The 17,786-nt window shown below is 46.1% G+C and overlaps 1 protein-coding gene across 3 annotated transcripts in view; it reads right to left on the bottom strand.

Moving 5' to 3' along the window:
• Positions 1-17,348, bottom strand: part of LOC6496791 (protein Wnt-5) — a 164,773-nt gene extending 147,425 nt beyond the window's left edge. Inside the window, exon 1 of one of the 3 annotated variants that reach the window (XM_032455707.2) lies at positions 16,863-17,348. The gene's annotated coding sequence lies outside the window, so the exon portion shown is untranslated. The remainder of the gene's footprint in view (positions 1-16,862) is intronic. The other 2 variants (XM_044715468.1, XM_001965735.4) reach the window with 2 other exon arrangements.
• Between the last annotated feature and the right edge of the window lie 438 nt (positions 17,349-17,786).

The following is a 17,786-nucleotide window of genomic DNA, read 5'->3' as shown; positions in this document are numbered from 1 at the left end:
AACCAAAATCCATGATCACCGAAAATTCCATCAAAACTGTGCGTAAATTCATAAAAAATAAGCCAAAATCATCATTGAAATTCATGTAAATAGAATTGAAAATCTCCAAAACATCGATTTATGTTTACAAAAGGTGTGTACACGGTTTGTTTCCCACAAATTGACTGACGTCCAAAAATTGCTCGGAATTCAACATTCGAAGGACATCATTAAAGAGGCAAAAAAGATCCGAACTTCCTTTACAAGATTGTGACTGGTGAGGATACGTGGTGTTTTCAATGTGAACCCGAAACGAAACGCCAGAGTGCTGAATGAATGGCGCCGGACGAGCCGAAACCCAAAAAATCGCGCCTGGAGAAGTCAAAAGTGAAGACTGCTGATTTGTTTTTATGATTCCAAGGGTATTGTCCACAAAGAATTTGTTCCACCCGGCCAAAACGTTATTGCGGTATTCTACCTTGGAGTTTTCAAGCGTTTGGTGCGCCGTATTCGATGTATTCGGCGCGAATATCGCAAAGATGGAAGTTGGCGTTTGTTGCACGATAATGCGCCGTCTCATCGATCGACGCTTGTGACTTACTATTTGACCAAAAATCACATTTTAAGCATCAACCCCTCCCCGTATTCACCTGATATGGCACCGTGCAACTTCTACCTTTTCGGAAAAATGCATTTGCCGATGAAAGGAAAGCGTTATGCAGACGTAGAGGCCACTCAAAAGGATTGCAACGGCATACTGGCGGCCATACCGGGCAACGAGCTTAAACATTCGTTCGACATGCTTTTGGACCGTGCAAAAAGCTGTATTAAAGCAGAAGGAGACTATTTTTAATATAATAAATTAATTTTGCCGAAAAAACTATTTGTTCTGTCTTTTATTTTGAAGTCCTGTTTACTTTGGAACTCACCTTGTATATAATCTTGGTAAGATATAAGCATGCCAGATTGTTTGTCTTTCTGTTTCTACGCGAACGAGTCTCCGCTTTAAATCTATCGACTTTAAACTTTACACACTTTCCTTTACACGCAGTGTAAGTCAGTATAAGTCATTATGGTATAATGACTTATACTATACTTATTTACTTATACTTATATACTTATACTAAGTAAGTATAAGTCATTACAGCCGATATCAGTTAACTATCCTATAACTAACATTTAACTGAACGAAACATGGTTTCTTTTGTGTTTTTAATGGTAAATGCCTAAGACCTTCATTGGATTCTATTTTTGGTCAATCAAAGCTTATTTTAGCTGTTCTTACAACTACCATAACGATGAAAAATGTCATAAGTTTGGTGTTTTTAAGGTTGGGACCTTTTTCAAAATTCATATTAAGCTATTGTGATAATTTATTATTGGTTTGATGAAATTCTTATAAAAATCAACGGAGGCAATATTTGCAACATATATTGGATCCACAAGGATATATCAACTTCGACTCCACCCGATGCTGTTAGTTTTGCATTTAGCAAAAATTGCAAATGCAGGAATGTTGCAAAGAAGCTTAACGTGCAACCTGTTACCTTGTAACTTGTCGTTCTAACTGTTTTGACACCTTCTTGGGGGGATGTCGACCATGTTTGTTAGCGGTTTGTGCTTGACACAACAAGGCTTTTTATACCCTTGCAGAGAGTATTATAATTTTGGTCAAAAGTGCGAAATGCAGTGAAGGAGAAATCTCCGACCCTACTCTTGATCAACATCAAGAACCAAACTGAATAAAAATACATTACTTATAGAAATCGGTTGGTTTTTCTCAAAGTTATTCCATGTTTACATACCGACATAAAAGATGGAGCACCCTGTATATATATTCTTGATCAGGATCACCTCCTGAGTCGATATAAGCATGTCCGTCTGTCCGTCCGTCTGTCGGTTTCTACGCAAACTTGTCTCTCAGTTTTAAAGCTATCGAGTTGAAACTTTTCACACATCCTTCTAATCTTTCCAGGCGGAACGGCCGGGACCGGTCGACTATATTCTATAGCTGACATATAACTGATTGATCGGAAATGCCATTACTTTAGTGTTTTGTAAGTTAGAGAGTTGGGACACACACATGTTACATTTGGACAGAATATCTTATGAACATAATTTCATTAGGATTGGTGTTTTTTAAGTTATAAAAATGAGACTTGCTACATATTCTATTTTGGGCAAAGTAATCAGATTTACCAAATTTTATAAGGATCGGCTGACTGTATCTTGTAGCTGCCATATATGCCACTCCGACTGAACGATCGGAAATGGTACAACCTTGGAGCTGTTTCCAACATTTTTATTAGAACATTGATTCGATGGTAAAATTCTCATAAGGATCGTTCAATTATACATACACGATCCGATATATATATAATATATAATATAAGCAGCAAGTAGCTGCTGAAAGGGTATATAAACTTTGACTCCGCCTGAAGTTAGCTTTCCTTTCTTTTTTTCTTTCTTGTCTTTCTTGTCACAGTCAGTTGCAAACACCTTGAGGGTTTTCAGAACGATTGTCATTTCACGGTGTCACGGTATTATTCATACGTGGATGCTCGAAGAGAGTTCTAATCGTGGAATTGATCAACAGTTTGATATTGATTTTTTTAGACGTTCCCATCTGTATTGGGAACTTTTTTGTGTGCCGAACATTGTAAGGATAAAGTTATTTTCTTCTCCTGCTACAAAATTTCACAGAAGCAGGAATCTAATTATAAATATTATATTTTAGATTAGAGAATTAAAGAAAGCGGAGGCATCCTAAACTAACAAAAAATCCATGATTCCTCTTGCTAAGCTTGGATCTATATAAATGAGGTCATTATGGAGGGCCGCAGTCCCATAAACCTTCCATATAGTCTTATTCCTTTCATCCTTGGAAGTGCACAGACAAAACAGGAAATCGCCAATTATCTTTTATGCCTCCATTTTAGTGAGGCGAGTCTGATCTACTATTAATCTGCCGCGTTATGGGATCTGCGATATTTTCTTGCATACTTCTTAAAATGCCCTTTGGGTTATCTTCGGGGAGTGACCCTTTAGAAAAATCTAATGGGGGTCACCAATTGTTCGTCCAGGCCGGTAGACCCCGTAATTAGAACAAGATTCTATTGAAGGCATTCACCTGGACTGTAGTGTGTGGGATGCTCTGGGAGCCGTTCGCTGAGGATATCTTGTGGGAGAGGGGCACACGCTGAGGATATAAACCCTCTAAGACGTGCCTGAAGGCACGTATTACGTTTTTGGCCCTAACAAATAAACTAACAGCTTTTTAAACGTTTAAATAATTTTTTGCGGTTGATAAAAAGCATATTGAATTATAAATCTCAGCTTTAAAGATCTCCGAAGCTCTTAACGGCAGGAATACATAAAGCATATGTTGTTTCGCGCGGTATGTAATTTGGTCGGCGGTATGTTGTGTGTTGCTGTTCGAATAGTAGCAAATTTATAAAACCTATCCAGCTCATAATTTTTTTCTTGAGAGGTAAGTTTATTTACTTTTAAAATGAAGTTGAAGATTTACAAATATATAAAAAGCATGCGTTGTGACAGCGAAAGAGCGATATGTGCCTTGAGGCCCGTTTCTGGATCCAAGACAACTTTTGTTGCCAGCTGATAACGTCACAATTCATTGCAATTTATGTGTTTGTTTCTGTTTATGGAGTAATTTTACTTAAACGAATTAGAAATATTATAGAAAATGGCAAACCGGGTTCGGTACAACTATTTGTATTGAACGATATTGCTTTGAGATCTACAGCGGTGCAGGTGGTCTTACCTGGTCACCAAGAACTTAGTGCTTCAGCCAACATTGTATCGCTTTTAACACAAACCGTAGAAACATTTAAGAATCACATAACTTACTTTGATAATTTTTATACATCTTTGCCTTTGATGGCTTATCTAAGAGCGATAGGTATTTATAGCCTTGGCACGGTGCGAGGAAACCGTATCTCCTATTGCAAACTATCAAACGATATTGCCATCAACAAATGTCCAAGGAGTTTTTCGACTGAGTACTTTGGGTCCTCATATGGTGTTGATATAACCAATGTACTCTGGAGTTACATTCGAAAAAAAAGCCCTCGTGAAAGAACTGCAAAGGCTTCTCGCTTTGACAGAAAGGCTAAACGACACATTTCAATTGATTGTCCCCAAATTGTGCATGAGTATAATGCTCACATGGGCGACGTAGATCTCATGGACGGCCTAATGGGACGCTATCATATCAGAGCAAAAACTAGGGATGCCACAACACGTATTTTTTATCACCTAATTGATATTATACCTAAACCATTCCCCCCATTGGTTGGATCGAAACAGTGGAAAAAGAAGTTGCAATCACTGTAAAACTTCAAAAATGCAATGCATATGCACGAAATGCAGTCATCATTTATGCAGCTCAGCGAATAAAAACTGTTTTGTAGAATACCGTAAGAAAAAATAAACTAAAAATGCATTACTTGAAAATGCTTTTTTTCCACTCAAAGCCCCAATCGTGCCTTCAGGCCCGCTTACCTTTCTTCTCACCTTACAGGTGAACCGACGATTATACGATATTTTAAAGCATATATTTGAGCTTAGAAGCATTTATTCACACAAAAATTATTCAAATAATTTTTTTTTTTATTATTTTGAAAAGTAGTCTTAGAGGGTTAAGTACTGCGGTTTTGGGAACTTAGTAACATTGTTCGGTTGTTGTACGTCACTGAATTTATTCTAGATAATGTGCTCCTTTTAGAGTGGTGTTTTACATTGGCAATGTTTACATTAAATTGGTGAATAAAAAGATAATATTTTTTAAGGTCAATAATGAGTTAATAGTGCAATCTTTCTGTAGTGCCAGATAAGAAACATTTTAAAAAGTTGTGAGGAGATTAGATCTCCCACACACCAAGACAGGTGGCAAGAGGGGCAACAGCGGGGGGTGGACATGCAAGTCAGCACTGCAGCGTCGGACGGGCCAGCGCTGCGGTGTTTAGAGATACGGAAGGAGAGAAAGGTGTCAAGGGAGAAATGCGTCGAGCACAGACGGCATGCGGGGGCGGCAGACGCAGACGGCATGCGGGGGCAGCAGCGGGGGCAAGAGGAACCAGCACGGCGTCGCGCACGGAAGACGGCGAAAAGAGGAGTCACCGTGGAAAGTAACGGTCCCGGCCGGGCCTCCGCGGCCGCGCTCGAAGGTCATAGGAAGCAGCGGGGGCGGCGGGGAAAGAAGCGGCCGGCGAGTGCGCAGCTGTGTTTAGAAAATGCACAAGACATAGAAATGCATTTGGGATGTCCAGGGGGGGATCGCGGGGCATCGGGACGAAGTCCGATGACCGGCACAAAAATAATGCAGATCGGAGGCCCAAGCGGAGCAATCGGGGGAGGGACAATAAAGAAAGCCCGCCGATAGAAAGACGGCGGGATTAGAGAAAGCTAACGGAGAAAGTGAAGGAGCGGAGGATTAACGGCAGGAAGTAGATTCGCAAGGATTAACGGGCGCCTCTGGCACTATATAAGGAGGGCCCATGGAGCGAATCGAGGCCGAGTCTTCTAGGGAAGCTGGGAGAGTGAATGAAAGACCCCCCGTGGGTAAGTCTGGAATTCAAGTTGGAAGGCTTCCTTGAAGAGTTAGGAGTACAGGCTGAAGGACCCCCCGTGGGTAAGTCCGACAGTCCTTAGTGCGGGCGATTAAAGCGAGTGAGCAAGGACATTCGAAAATAGCTTAAGGACCCCCTGTGGGTAAGTCCGGCGGCGGTACGCGCATCAAATCGAGCAAGGAGTCAGGGAAAAAGGATCAAGGATCCGCGGCAAAGCTGAGGCCCAGGGTAAAAGAGTCGGGTGGAGTTATTCCCGGACACAACAGGTATCCTGGTGTAGTGGCGGCAACTACGGATCAGCCTGGCGTACGCCTTGTCTGCTCCTGACCGTTCGATCCAGGTGTGATCCTGTAACGCGAGGGATAGCCAGCCCGGGAACTCAAGCCCATTTGTGAAACCAGGCAGGGACACCCCGGGAAGTCAAAAGAATCCTGATCCAGGCGCTGGAGCGTATGCACAGCAAACCACCTGGAGTCAAAGGAGACGCGACGCCCAAACCTCTGGCCTACCATAGATCCTGCGGGGCGTATGCACGCAGGTGTTTGGAGGCGAGTGGCGAACGCGACCGGGGGCGTGTCCTGTAGGGTAGGAAGGCCCTTCGTGCCCTGATCCGGCCGCTAAGCAGCGAGGAGCGTATCCTGCCCGGCGTATGCCTGGGAGGTGAGCCACTCGGTCTGTTAACACGGATTAGGTGCCGGCCACGGCGAAAGGGCGAATCCAGGCAAGCCAAGGGTTCCGAGGTCCACGGCATCCCCAAACGGAGGAACAGCAGCAGTAGAGCAGCGACGACGAGGGAGCAGCAGCAGCAGTAGAGCAGCGACGACGAGGGAGCAGCGGTAGCAGCATAGCAGCGACGACGAGGGAGCAGCGGCAACCGTAGCGCAGCGACGACGAGGGAGCGGCAGCGACGGACAGGCAGCGGCAGCAGAAGACATCAACAACACAGGCCCCGCAACCAGAGTCCGTGAGTCCGAACGAAGGGAACCGAGAGCCGTTTCGGCGCCAGGCACCAAGACCGCACGACCTGCCGGGCGCAAGCTTTGGGAGGGCGTGCGTATTGGCACCAACCCGGAGCGGGGATCGGGGATCGACGGGAGGACGAGCGGTCGGTCGGCTGAGCCAGACAGCCGGTGAGATTCGTTTTATTGCTTTGTAAACTATTTACAATAAAGGGGATTTATTTATAAAGAAGCTTTAACGTGTTATTTCTGGGCTCGGGCAATCACGTCGAACTATAAATTCGGTGGAACGTACCCTCAAACTCTGTGAGCTAGCCGCGGCGTTTGTTGCGAGCAAAACATAGCCAAAACAGATCGTTACACCTGGCGCCCAAACTACGTGATTGCTTAAGAGTCTAGGAGTAACACAGCTTCAGGATGGGGAGGAAAAATTGGATATACGCGCTTCGCAAAGAGGAGTTGTGCGAAGTGTGCAGAGAGCTCGGTCTCGCAGCGGATGGAACCGTGGAGATCATGAGGGCACTGGTGGCAAGATGGGTCGATGAGACGAAGGAAGAGGAAGTAATGGTGGTCGCGCGGGGATTCGAGGAGAAGTTCGCGCAGAGGACCACGCCGAGGCAGAGAGCGGTGAGCGAATCGGAGAAGCTCATCCAAAGTCTGGCAGTCCCAGAAATGAAGACCATGAGGAGCATGGAGCCACAAGTGCGGAAGCCAGTCCCGGTACAGGTGGACTATGCGAAGGTGGCGAGGCAAGTACGAGAGTGGTCGTTCCGTTTCGATGGAACAGGGGATCCTCTCGAATTCGTGGACCGAGTAGCATGGTCTGCCAAAACGTACGGGATGGAGATAAACACAATCCCGCGAGCGATGCCCGAGCTACTCCAGGGCAGAGCACAAAAATGGTTCCTGATGAACGACGAGGAGTGGCCCACATGGAAAGAGTTCAGAAGGAGCTTCGAGGCCTTTTTCCTGCCAAAAGGATACTTCGAAAAACTGGCAGACCAGGTAAAGCAGCGGAAGCAACAGCGAGGAGAGCCTTTCAAAGAGTACATGGTGGACCTTCAGGCGCTAATGAAGCCGTTGGGAAAGTCGACAAAGGAGGTCATCGATAGGCTCGTGGAGAACTGCATGCCACGCATGAAAATGTTCATGCGACCCTACGCATGTGCATCACTCGAAGAGATCATGGGTCTAGCCGAAGAATTCGAAGAGCTGGCTTTGGAGGAGGAGGTCTTCAATAGACAGTCCCCAGCGGTAGACAGAAGATGGCCAAAGGAGGAAATGCACCACAAACCACAGGAGCAACAGAGCCATCCAGGACAGGGATGGGGGCAGAGATGGCAGCCCGAGGAGCATCGCCAAAGGCCACAGCAACAGCAGCCGAGCCAGCAATGGGCAGGCCCAAGGCAACAACCGCCGAACCAACAATGGGCAGCAAACCCAATCCAAAGGCAGCCGAACATACAGCGGGCAGCGACGCCTGGACACGTAGAAAACCCAGCACAGGCGTGCAACAGATGCGGAGGCATGGGCCATTGGGCCAGCGGTTGCAGAAACCCCAGAATTTTGTTCTGCAGGATGTGCGGCGCAGTGGGGGTGAGAAGCACGGAATGCTGCCAGAGAGCGGGAAACGTGCAGCGATCCCAGCCATAGAGAGGAAGGCGGAGATCGCGAGGTGCTGCCTCTCAGAGATAGTTGGAGGATTAACCGGAGACGATCAGCAATTGGCGGCGGTCATCAAGGTCGGAGGAGCAGAAGTAAGGGCCATGGTGGACACCGGGGCAACGGCTAGTTTCATTTCAGAGAAGCTAGCAGAGGACCCGGGAATCGCCGGAGAACGGAAAGCGACAAGAAGATTAGTGAAGTTGGCCAACGGGAGCCACATAGAAACTCAAATGGTACTCCTAACAACGGTAAGCTTTGGCAACAAAAAGAAGGACTTGAACATGATAGTGTTGCCAGGCATGGGAGACAGCGCGGTGCTTGGATGGGATTTCCTCGCAGAATTCGGCACAACAATCAACTGCGCAGGCCACCAAGTCACGATCCCGAAAAGAGAGAGATGGAGCGGATGCCTGGAGGATAGGCTGTCCATAGCCATAGCGGGACCCTCGGAGGAATGGGAGCGCGAGCGGGACAAACGGTTCATCGAAGAAGAGCTGGCGGCGTTCAGGAATCAGAAGGGTTGTTCAAACATAACCCAGCATAAAATCACGATGAAGGACGACATCCCAATTAAACAAAGATACTACCCAAAGAACCCCAAAATACAGGGGGAAATCAATGAAAAGGTGGAAGAACTGCTGGAGAAGGGATGCATCGAACCTTCAAACAGCGCCTACAGCTCACCCATTGTCATGGTGAAGAAAAAGACGGGTCAGTGGAGGATGTGCGTAGACTTTCGTCAGATAAACGCAAAGTCAGTGAAGGATGCGTACCCGATGCCAAGGATAAATTTCATTTTGGAGCAATTGAGGGAGGCAAAATTTTTCAGCAGCCTCGACCTGAAGGACGGCTATTGGCAAATCCCACTGGAGGAAGAGAGCCGGAAATACACGGCCTTCACTGTACCAGGGAAAGGTCTGTACCAGTGGAAGGTGATGCCGTTCGGACTACACTCGGCTTCGGCAACTTTTCAAAGGGCTTTAGACCAGGTCATAGGCCCGGACATGGCTCCCCACGCATTCGCGTACCAGGACGATATAATAGTGATCGGGCGCACGAGGGAGGAGCACATGGCAAATTTAAGGGAAGTTTTCCGAAGACTGAAGGCGGCAAACTTAAGGATAAACACAGATAAGTGCCACTTCTTCAGGGAAGAGCTTTTGTACCTAGGCCACCGGATAACGAGTCACGGAATTGGTATGGATCCGGGGAAAGTTGCAGCGATCACGGAACTGGAACCACCGACAAACGTGAAAGGAGTACGGCAGTTCATAGGGATGGCGTCGTGGTATCGACGGTTCGTTCCCGATTTCGCGGGGGTCGCAAAACCCTTGAACGATCTCCTGCGAAAGGGAACAAAGTGGGAGTGGACGTCGAGACAGCAAGAAGCATTCGAAAAGTTAAAGTCGCGGCTAGCAGAGGACCCGGTGCTGGCATGCCCAGACTTCACAAAGAAGTTTGTACTGCAAACGGACGCCAGCGATTACGGCGTAGGCGCAGTGCTGACGCAGGACACGGATGAGGGCGAGCGAGTGGTCGCTTACGCCAGCCGAACGCTAATAGGCGCGGAGAAGAACTACTCGGCAACAGAGAAAGAGTGTCTTGCAATAATCTGGGCAATTCGGCAAATGAGGCCATACCTGGAGGGATACCAGTTCGACGTGATAACGGATCACATGGCGCTGAAGTGGTTAAACAACATAGAGAGCCCACTTGGAAGGATCGCGAGATGGGTCTTCGAGCTGCAGCAATACGATTACGTAATCAGCTACAGGAAAGGCAAGCTGAACGTAGTCGCGGATGCACTTTCTCGCCAGCCGATCGTGGAGAAGCTGAGGAGTGCCACAGCAACCGAAGACGCGGAATGCGTTTGGATAGGCTCGCTGAAGAAGAAACTAAAAGAAAACCCACAGAAGTATCCGGAATACGTCGAGGAGGCTGGCCTGATTTACCGGCATGTTCCACACAGAGCTGGAAGCGAGGAAGTGGCATCGTGGAAATTATGTGTGCCAATGTACATGAGGCAGCAGGTGCTGAAGGAGAACCACGACGCACCAACAGCAGGACATTTAGGCGGAAGAAAAACAATTGCGAAGGTAGCAGCAAGGTACTTCTGGCCAGGGATGCAGAGGGACGTGAGGAAATACGTCAGGAAATGCGAGACATGCCTGCGCTATAAACCGAGCCAGATGCAGGCCGCGGGGAAGATGTTAACACAGGTCCCAGAGGAGCCGTGGGCGACGGTATGTGCAGACTTCGTGGGACCGTTGCCGAGGTCCAAGCACGGGAACACCATGCTGCTAGTGATGATAGATAGGTTCTCAAAATGGACAGAAATGGTCCCAATGCGAAAAGCCACAACAGAGACGCTGCAGAAGGCAATTCGTGAAAGGATCATCGCTAGGTACGGGGTGCCGAAGGTAATGGTGACGGACAATGGTGTTCAATTCACCAGCCGGAGCTTCAAAAAATTCCTCGAGGAGCTCGGAGTCCGCCACCAGTTCACTGCACCATACACGCCTCAGGAAAACCCGACGGAAAGGGCAAACCGGACGGTGAAGACGATGATCGCCCAGTTTGCAGGAAAAGACCAAAGGACGTGGGACGAGCACTGGCCAGAATTGATGCTGGCGGTGAACTCGAGCGTGTCGGACTCCACGGGATACTCTCCGTGTTTCATAACCCAAGGCAGAGAGCCAAGAATGCCGAAAGCAATTTTCGACCAGGGGGCATTGGGGACAGGAGAAGCCCAAGCCACTCCCTCAGAAAATGCGGAAAAATTAAAAGAAGTGTTCGAGCTGGTGCGGAGAAACATGGAGCGCGCGGCGCAGGAGCAAGCTCGGCACTACAATCTGAGGAGGCGGGAGTGGAGCCCGAAGATCGGCGACATAGTGTGGGCGAAAGAACACCATCTATCTAAAGCGGCCGAAGGTTTTGCGGCGAAGCTAGCGCCGAGATACGACGGGCCGTATACAGTAACGAATTTCATTTCGCCGGTGATCGCCGTGCTACGTCACGGGATCACAAAGAAAGAGAGGAGAGCCCACATAAGCGAGCTAAAAGCCCAGGCGGAGGAATCGGCACCGAAGGCGTAGGATAGAAGTAAAAGGAGAGGGTACGATCACCAATAAAAAAAAACCGCATAGCACATATACAACCACGGATCTTGGAAGGTCCATAAATGCACCGCTAAATCATAGTGGATGAGTGTCACCAACCTAGTTAGCTACGGGATTGTTAATAACGGTCAGACGAATGCGTCCCGAAAGAGCAGTCCGTAAATGATGCACCAAAAGAATCGCAAGAACGGATCGGTACCAGGCGGCGGGCCTATAAAAGGCAGCAGCGGACACGGGCCGGCCTTTTTATACAAGTACACCATGGAAGCTAAGAAGTCATCCCAGCCGTCATCCCACGCCTCGCCAGTCGTCTCGTCAGACGAGAGCGACTTGGAAATCCTCGACTTGCCAGGTTGGGACGTCCGCCGGCTCCAATCAACGAGGAGGGTCCTCCGGGTGATGGTCCGGGGGGCCAATGGAGTCACGGCGATCCCGGTGGGAAAGGCCAGGACGGAGGAGGAGGACCACCGGCCGAGCCTGAACCTACAGGCGATGAGAAGGAGACGGAGGAGGAGCCAGGACCAGCGGAAGGCAGGCGCTACCCTGGCGCTGGCAAGGGCCAGGACTAGGTTGGCGGAGGAGATGGCCCGAGAGGCGACCCACCGGTGGAGAACGGAAGCAGCGGCAGGGCGTGCCGCAATGCTCCAAAGAGCGGCGCGCCAAAGGTGCCGGCAGAACAGGGCCACCCGGCGGGGCCGTTGGGCCAGGAAGGAGGCGCAGGACGCGCGGATAAGGAGGATGACGGGGCCACGGGAATGGCCAAGCCGGAAGTGGCAGCCGGCGAGGCCACCCACCCCGCACCCGCAGGAGCGGAAGGAGGAGGAGACAGAGGAGGAGCCGTGGACGAGAGGTCCATGGGTGTGGCCAGCCCCGAAGGTGAGGCCGGGGTTGGAGAGGCAAACCTCCTGCCCAGAGAAGAGGCCTCCGAGGCCGGTGCTCGAAAGAGCAAATTCCCAAGGAGACGGAGGAGCAGTGCCCGAGCAGAGCTGGCCGCCGGAGCTACGCAGGAAGGTGGAGGAAGAGGCCCGGAGGAGGAAGGGAAAGCCGGGCAGGTGGAGCGTAATCTGGCAGATCGGGCCAGAAAGTTTCCGGGTGCGCGGCGGCCAGACCGGGATACGCGTCACCCGGAAGCTATAAAATAATAAAAAAAAAAAAAAAAAAAGAAAACAGAAAATAAAATATATATCACAAAACGAAACACTCAAGGAAAAAAAGGGGGTAAGGGGAAGTCTAAAGGACACAAAAAAAGTACATACATATTTAAAAAAAAAAAAAGGAATATACATAAAAAAAAAAAAGGGAAAAAAAATGAAAAGGAGGAAAAAGAAAATTTTTCAAAAAAAAAAAAAAAAAAATCAAAGAAAAAATATATAAGAAAAATATTAAAAAAAAAAAAAAAATAAGCAGAGAAAAATATATAAGAAAAATATTTAAAAAAAAAAGCGAAGAAAAAATACATAAGAAAAATATTTAAAAAAAAAAAAAAGCAAAGAAAAAATATATAAGAAAAATATTTAAATAAAAGATGGAAAAAATATTTAAAAAAAAATATATGAAAAAAAAGGGAAACATATAAGAGTACATATATATAACTATATATACAAAAAAAAAGAAAAAAAAGCGGTACTCGTAACAAAATAGGGATATGGAAGGGGAACGACCCTAAAGTCACCCGAAGAAGGGGGGAAGTGGATAAGGGTATCCACACACAAATATCCACACGCAAAAAAAAAAAAAAAAAAAAAAAAATCAATCAAAAAAAAAACAGAACAGAAATTTTGCGAAACAACACCAAACATGAAGCTGGAACCACGAAGCTTCTGTCGTTCCCGAAGAAGGGGGGAAGTGTGAGGAGATTAGATCTCCCACACACCAAGACAGGTGGCAAGAGGGGCAACAGCGGGGGGTGGACATGCAAGTCAGCACTGCAGCGTCGGACGGGCCAGCGCTGCGGTGTTTAGAGATACGGAAGGAGAGAAAGGTGTCAAGGGAGAAATGCGTCGAGCACAGACGGCATGCGGGGGCGGCAGACGCAGACGGCATGCGGGGGCAGCAGCGGGGGCAAGAGGAACCAGCACGGCGTCGCGCACGGAAGACGGCGAAAAGAGGAGTCACCGTGGAAAGTAACGGTCCCGGCCGGGCCTCCGCGGCCGCGCTCGAAGGTCATAGGAAGCAGCGGGGGCGGCGGGGAAAGAAGCGGCCGGCGAGTGCGCAGCTGTGTTTAGAAAATGCACAAGACATAGAAATGCATTTGGGATGTCCAGGGGGGGATCGCGGGGCATCGGGACGAAGTCCGATGACCGGCACAAAAATAATGCAGATCGGAGGCCCAAGCGGAGCAATCGGGGGAGGGACAATAAAGAAAGCCCGCCGATAGAAAGACGGCGGGATTAGAGAAAGCTAACGGAGAAAGTGAAGGAGCGGAGGATTAACGGCAGGAAGTAGATTCGCAAGGATTAACGGGCGCCTCTGGCACTATATAAGGAGGGCCCATGGAGCGAATCGAGGCCGAGTCTTCTAGGGAAGCTGGGAGAGTGAATGAAAGACCCCCCGTGGGTAAGTCTGGAATTCAAGTTGGAAGGCTTCCTTGAAGAGTTAGGAGTACAGGCTGAAGGACCCCCCGTGGGTAAGTCCGACAGTCCTTAGTGCGGGCGATTAAAGCGAGTGAGCAAGGACATTCGAAAATAGCTTAAGGACCCCCTGTGGGTAAGTCCGGCGGCGGTACGCGCATCAAATCGAGCAAGGAGTCAGGGAAAAAGGATCAAGGATCCGCGGCAAAGCTGAGGCCCAGGGTAAAAGAGTCGGGTAGAGTTATTCCCGGACACAACAGGTATCCTGGTGTAGTGGCGGCAACTACGGATCAGCCTGGCGTACGCCTTGTCTGCTCCTGACCGTTCGATCCAGGTGTGATCCTGTAACGCGAGGGATAGCCAGCCCGGGAACTCAAGCCCATTTGTGAAACCAGGCAGGGACACCCCGGGAAGTCAAAAGAATCCTGATCCAGGCGCTGGAGCGTATGCACAGCAAACCACCTGGAGTCAAAGGAGACGCGACGCCCAAACCTCTGGCCTACCATAGATCCTGCGGGGCGTATGCACGCAGGTGTTTGGAGGCGAGTGGCGAACGCGACCGGGGGCGTGTCCTGTAGGGTAGGAAGGCCCTTCGTGCCCTGATCCGGCCGCTAAGCAGCGAGGAGCGTATCCTGCCCGGCGTATGCCTGGGAGGTGAGCCACTCGGTCTGTTAACACGGATTAGGTGCCGGCCACGGCGAAAGGGCGAATCCAGGCAAGCCAAGGGTTCCGAGGTCCACGGCATCCCCAAACGGAGGAACAGCAGCAGTAGAGCAGCGACGACGAGGGAGCAGCAGCAGCAGTAGAGCAGCGACGACGAGGGAGCAGCGGTAGCAGCATAGCAGCGACGACGAGGGAGCAGCGGCAACCGTAGCGCAGCGACGACGAGGGAGCGGCAGCGACGGACAGGCAGCGGCAGCAGAAGACATCAACAACACAGGCCCCGCAACCAGAGTCCGTGAGTCCGAACGAAGGGAACCGAGAGCCGTTTCGGCGCCAGGCACCAAGACCGCACGACCTGCCGGGCGCAAGCTTTGGGAGGGCGTGCGTATTGGCACCAACCCGGAGCGGGGATCGGGGATCGACGGGAGGACGAGCGGTCGGTCGGCTGAGCCAGACAGCCGGTGAGATTCCTTTTATTGCTTTGTAAACTATTTACAATAAAGGGGATTTATTTATAAAGAAGCTTTAACGTGTTATTTCTGGGCTCGGGCAATCACGTCGAACTATAAATTCGGTGGAACGTACCCTCAAACTCTGTGAGCTAGCCGCGGCGTTTGTTGCGAGCAAAACATAGCCAAAACAGATCGTTACAAAGTTGATTCCAAAACAAAACAAGAAAGGAAAGCAACTTCGGGCGGAGCCGAAGTTGATATACCCTTGCAGTTCAGTCGCAGTCCGCTAGGTGGCGCCACGCATCTTATATTATTACATATATAGAAGATCGTATATAGTCGGCCGATCCTTATGAAATTTGGCAAATCAGATTATTTTTTCCAAAATAGAATCTGTACCAAGTCCCATCTTTCTAACTTAAAAAACACCAAAGTTATGCCAATTCCGATCGTTGTATGACAGCTATAGGATATAGTTGGCCGATCCTTATGAAATTTTGTACATAAGATATGTTGGTCAAATATAACATGTGTGGAAAGTCCCAACCCTCTATCTTAAATAACAACGAAGTTATGGCATTTCCGATCAATCAGTTATATGGCAGCTATAGGATATAGTCGACCGATCCCGGCCGTTCCAACTTATGTACTACCTGCAAGGAAAAGAAGGATGTGTGCAAAGTTTCAACTCGATAGCTCTAAAACTGAGAGACTAGTTTGCGTAGAAACCGACAGACAGACGGACATGCTTATATCGACTCAGGAGGTGATCCTGATCAAGAATATATATACTTTATAGGTCGGAGATGTCTCCTTCACTGCGTTGCACACTTTTGACCAAAAGTATAATACCGTCTGCAAGGGTATAAAAATGTACAACATTTTTGATCGTTCAGTAATACAAAAGCTATTGAATATTGTCGGCCCAGTTTTCAAGAGAGATCATCAAGATTAAGAATGTATTTAGATTAAGCGCAAATTTTTTAAAAAACCTTATAAACAAACGGTTCTAATAACAATTTTATAATATTTTTTGCAAATGGACATTTTAAAATTGGTTTCCATTTTATTTAATGCTTTTTTTTAAACCTCGGAAACATAACAGAAATAAAATTTAACTTGAAATATTTACCATTCTCAGGGGACTAGGAATTTATTTAATTTACATATATTATTTGCATGTTGGTAATAGATTATAATGCATAAAACATTGACCCGCCCTAATATAAACACATACATATGTATGTATGTACATACATGTATGTACAAATTTATACCTGCCTCATTTGAACACAACATGAAACATGGAAAATATTTAAAAACATACGTACATGCATATGTACATGAAAATTTCTTTTAGTTTTTATTATTTTATTTATTATTAACTCATATGTACATAGATGTACGCGTTTTGACAATAATTCTTTAGACATGTATACACACATGTATGTACATATGTACATAATCAAATTCAAAACTTTTGAATCTTATTTTTCTTAGAATTCTGTATTATTTTTTATCATCTATAAATGCATTATTATAACTAGGATATTTAATAAGCATCCGCACATTCTGTACATAATCATACATTTCCGCAACCGTAATAGCTAAACATAAAAATAATGTATCCTGTCAACAAGGACACGCACACGCGCACTAATCATGTATATATATATGTATATGTAAATATGTACTAAAAAAATATTTACTTATATACATACATATATGTATAAGGATAAATATGTTAAGGATAAGGATAGTAAGTATTTCGACTCAAATACATATGTACATATAACGATAATATGAACTGACATGTACATATTGTACACATTAATAAACACATTAAATAAAATAAAATACGTACACATGCATTATTTTTTTTTATAATGCTAGCTAGAGGAAGTGTTTTTTTTATGATGGTATTGCATTATTTTGACATTAGTTTAATGAAACATAATTATTTATTACACACTCAGATATTTTTCAAATAACGTTATTTAAATATGTACAAACATACATACATATGTTATTCTTGTTATTTGTTTGTTTTTGTATATGTATAATTTTTTTTTTCAAAAATTTTTGGATTAAATAGTTTTTAAAAAACAATAAATTTATCTATAAACATTTTTTATTTTATTCGATCACTTTAAACTTTATATTTCACATATATGTATATAAAACTCATAAACGTAAACCGAACCTCGCCGAGTGCAATGTTGTCGAGTACGCACTTTAATAAAACAACCGCCACGAAGTCCGCTCTCATCAACAATTTGAAAATAACTGAAGAACTCGTTTGGCATTGAAGTCTTTCGTGTACGGACTTCGTCCATGACTGATTCGTTGAATATTCGGAATTCTTCGGCAATTTTTGTAACTATCTATATTTTTTTTTTAAGTATGAAAACAGTTTAAATAACAATTTTCTTTCTATTGTTTTAAATAAAAATTTACATACGCATATTCAATGTTCACATTTTATTTATTTTACTCGTTAATATTACATATATTTTCATTTCAATATAATTCCTACAATGCAATAAAGAAGTTTTTAATTTTTAATATTTTCACAGCATTCTTGAAACGGTCTTAAATGATTCAAATTTTTTTTTTTTTATTATGTTAATATACGTTGTATATACACTACACGGCATAATTATTTTGAAAAACATTTTGTTGACAATTTAACTTAACGTTGCCTGAAATCGTCAAATAAAGGTTTAAAAATGGAACACAAAATAAAGAATACATTATTAGCTATGTGCATGCAAAATTTTTAACAAAA

This window comes from Drosophila ananassae, chromosome 3L (genome assembly GCF_017639315.1).
Source record: "Drosophila ananassae strain 14024-0371.13 chromosome 3L, ASM1763931v2, whole genome shotgun sequence".
Lineage (NCBI taxonomy): Eukaryota > Metazoa > Arthropoda > Insecta > Diptera > Drosophilidae > Drosophila > Drosophila ananassae.
Note: the sequence above shows the minus strand (reverse complement) of the source record. Positions and strands in the feature narration are given on the sequence as shown.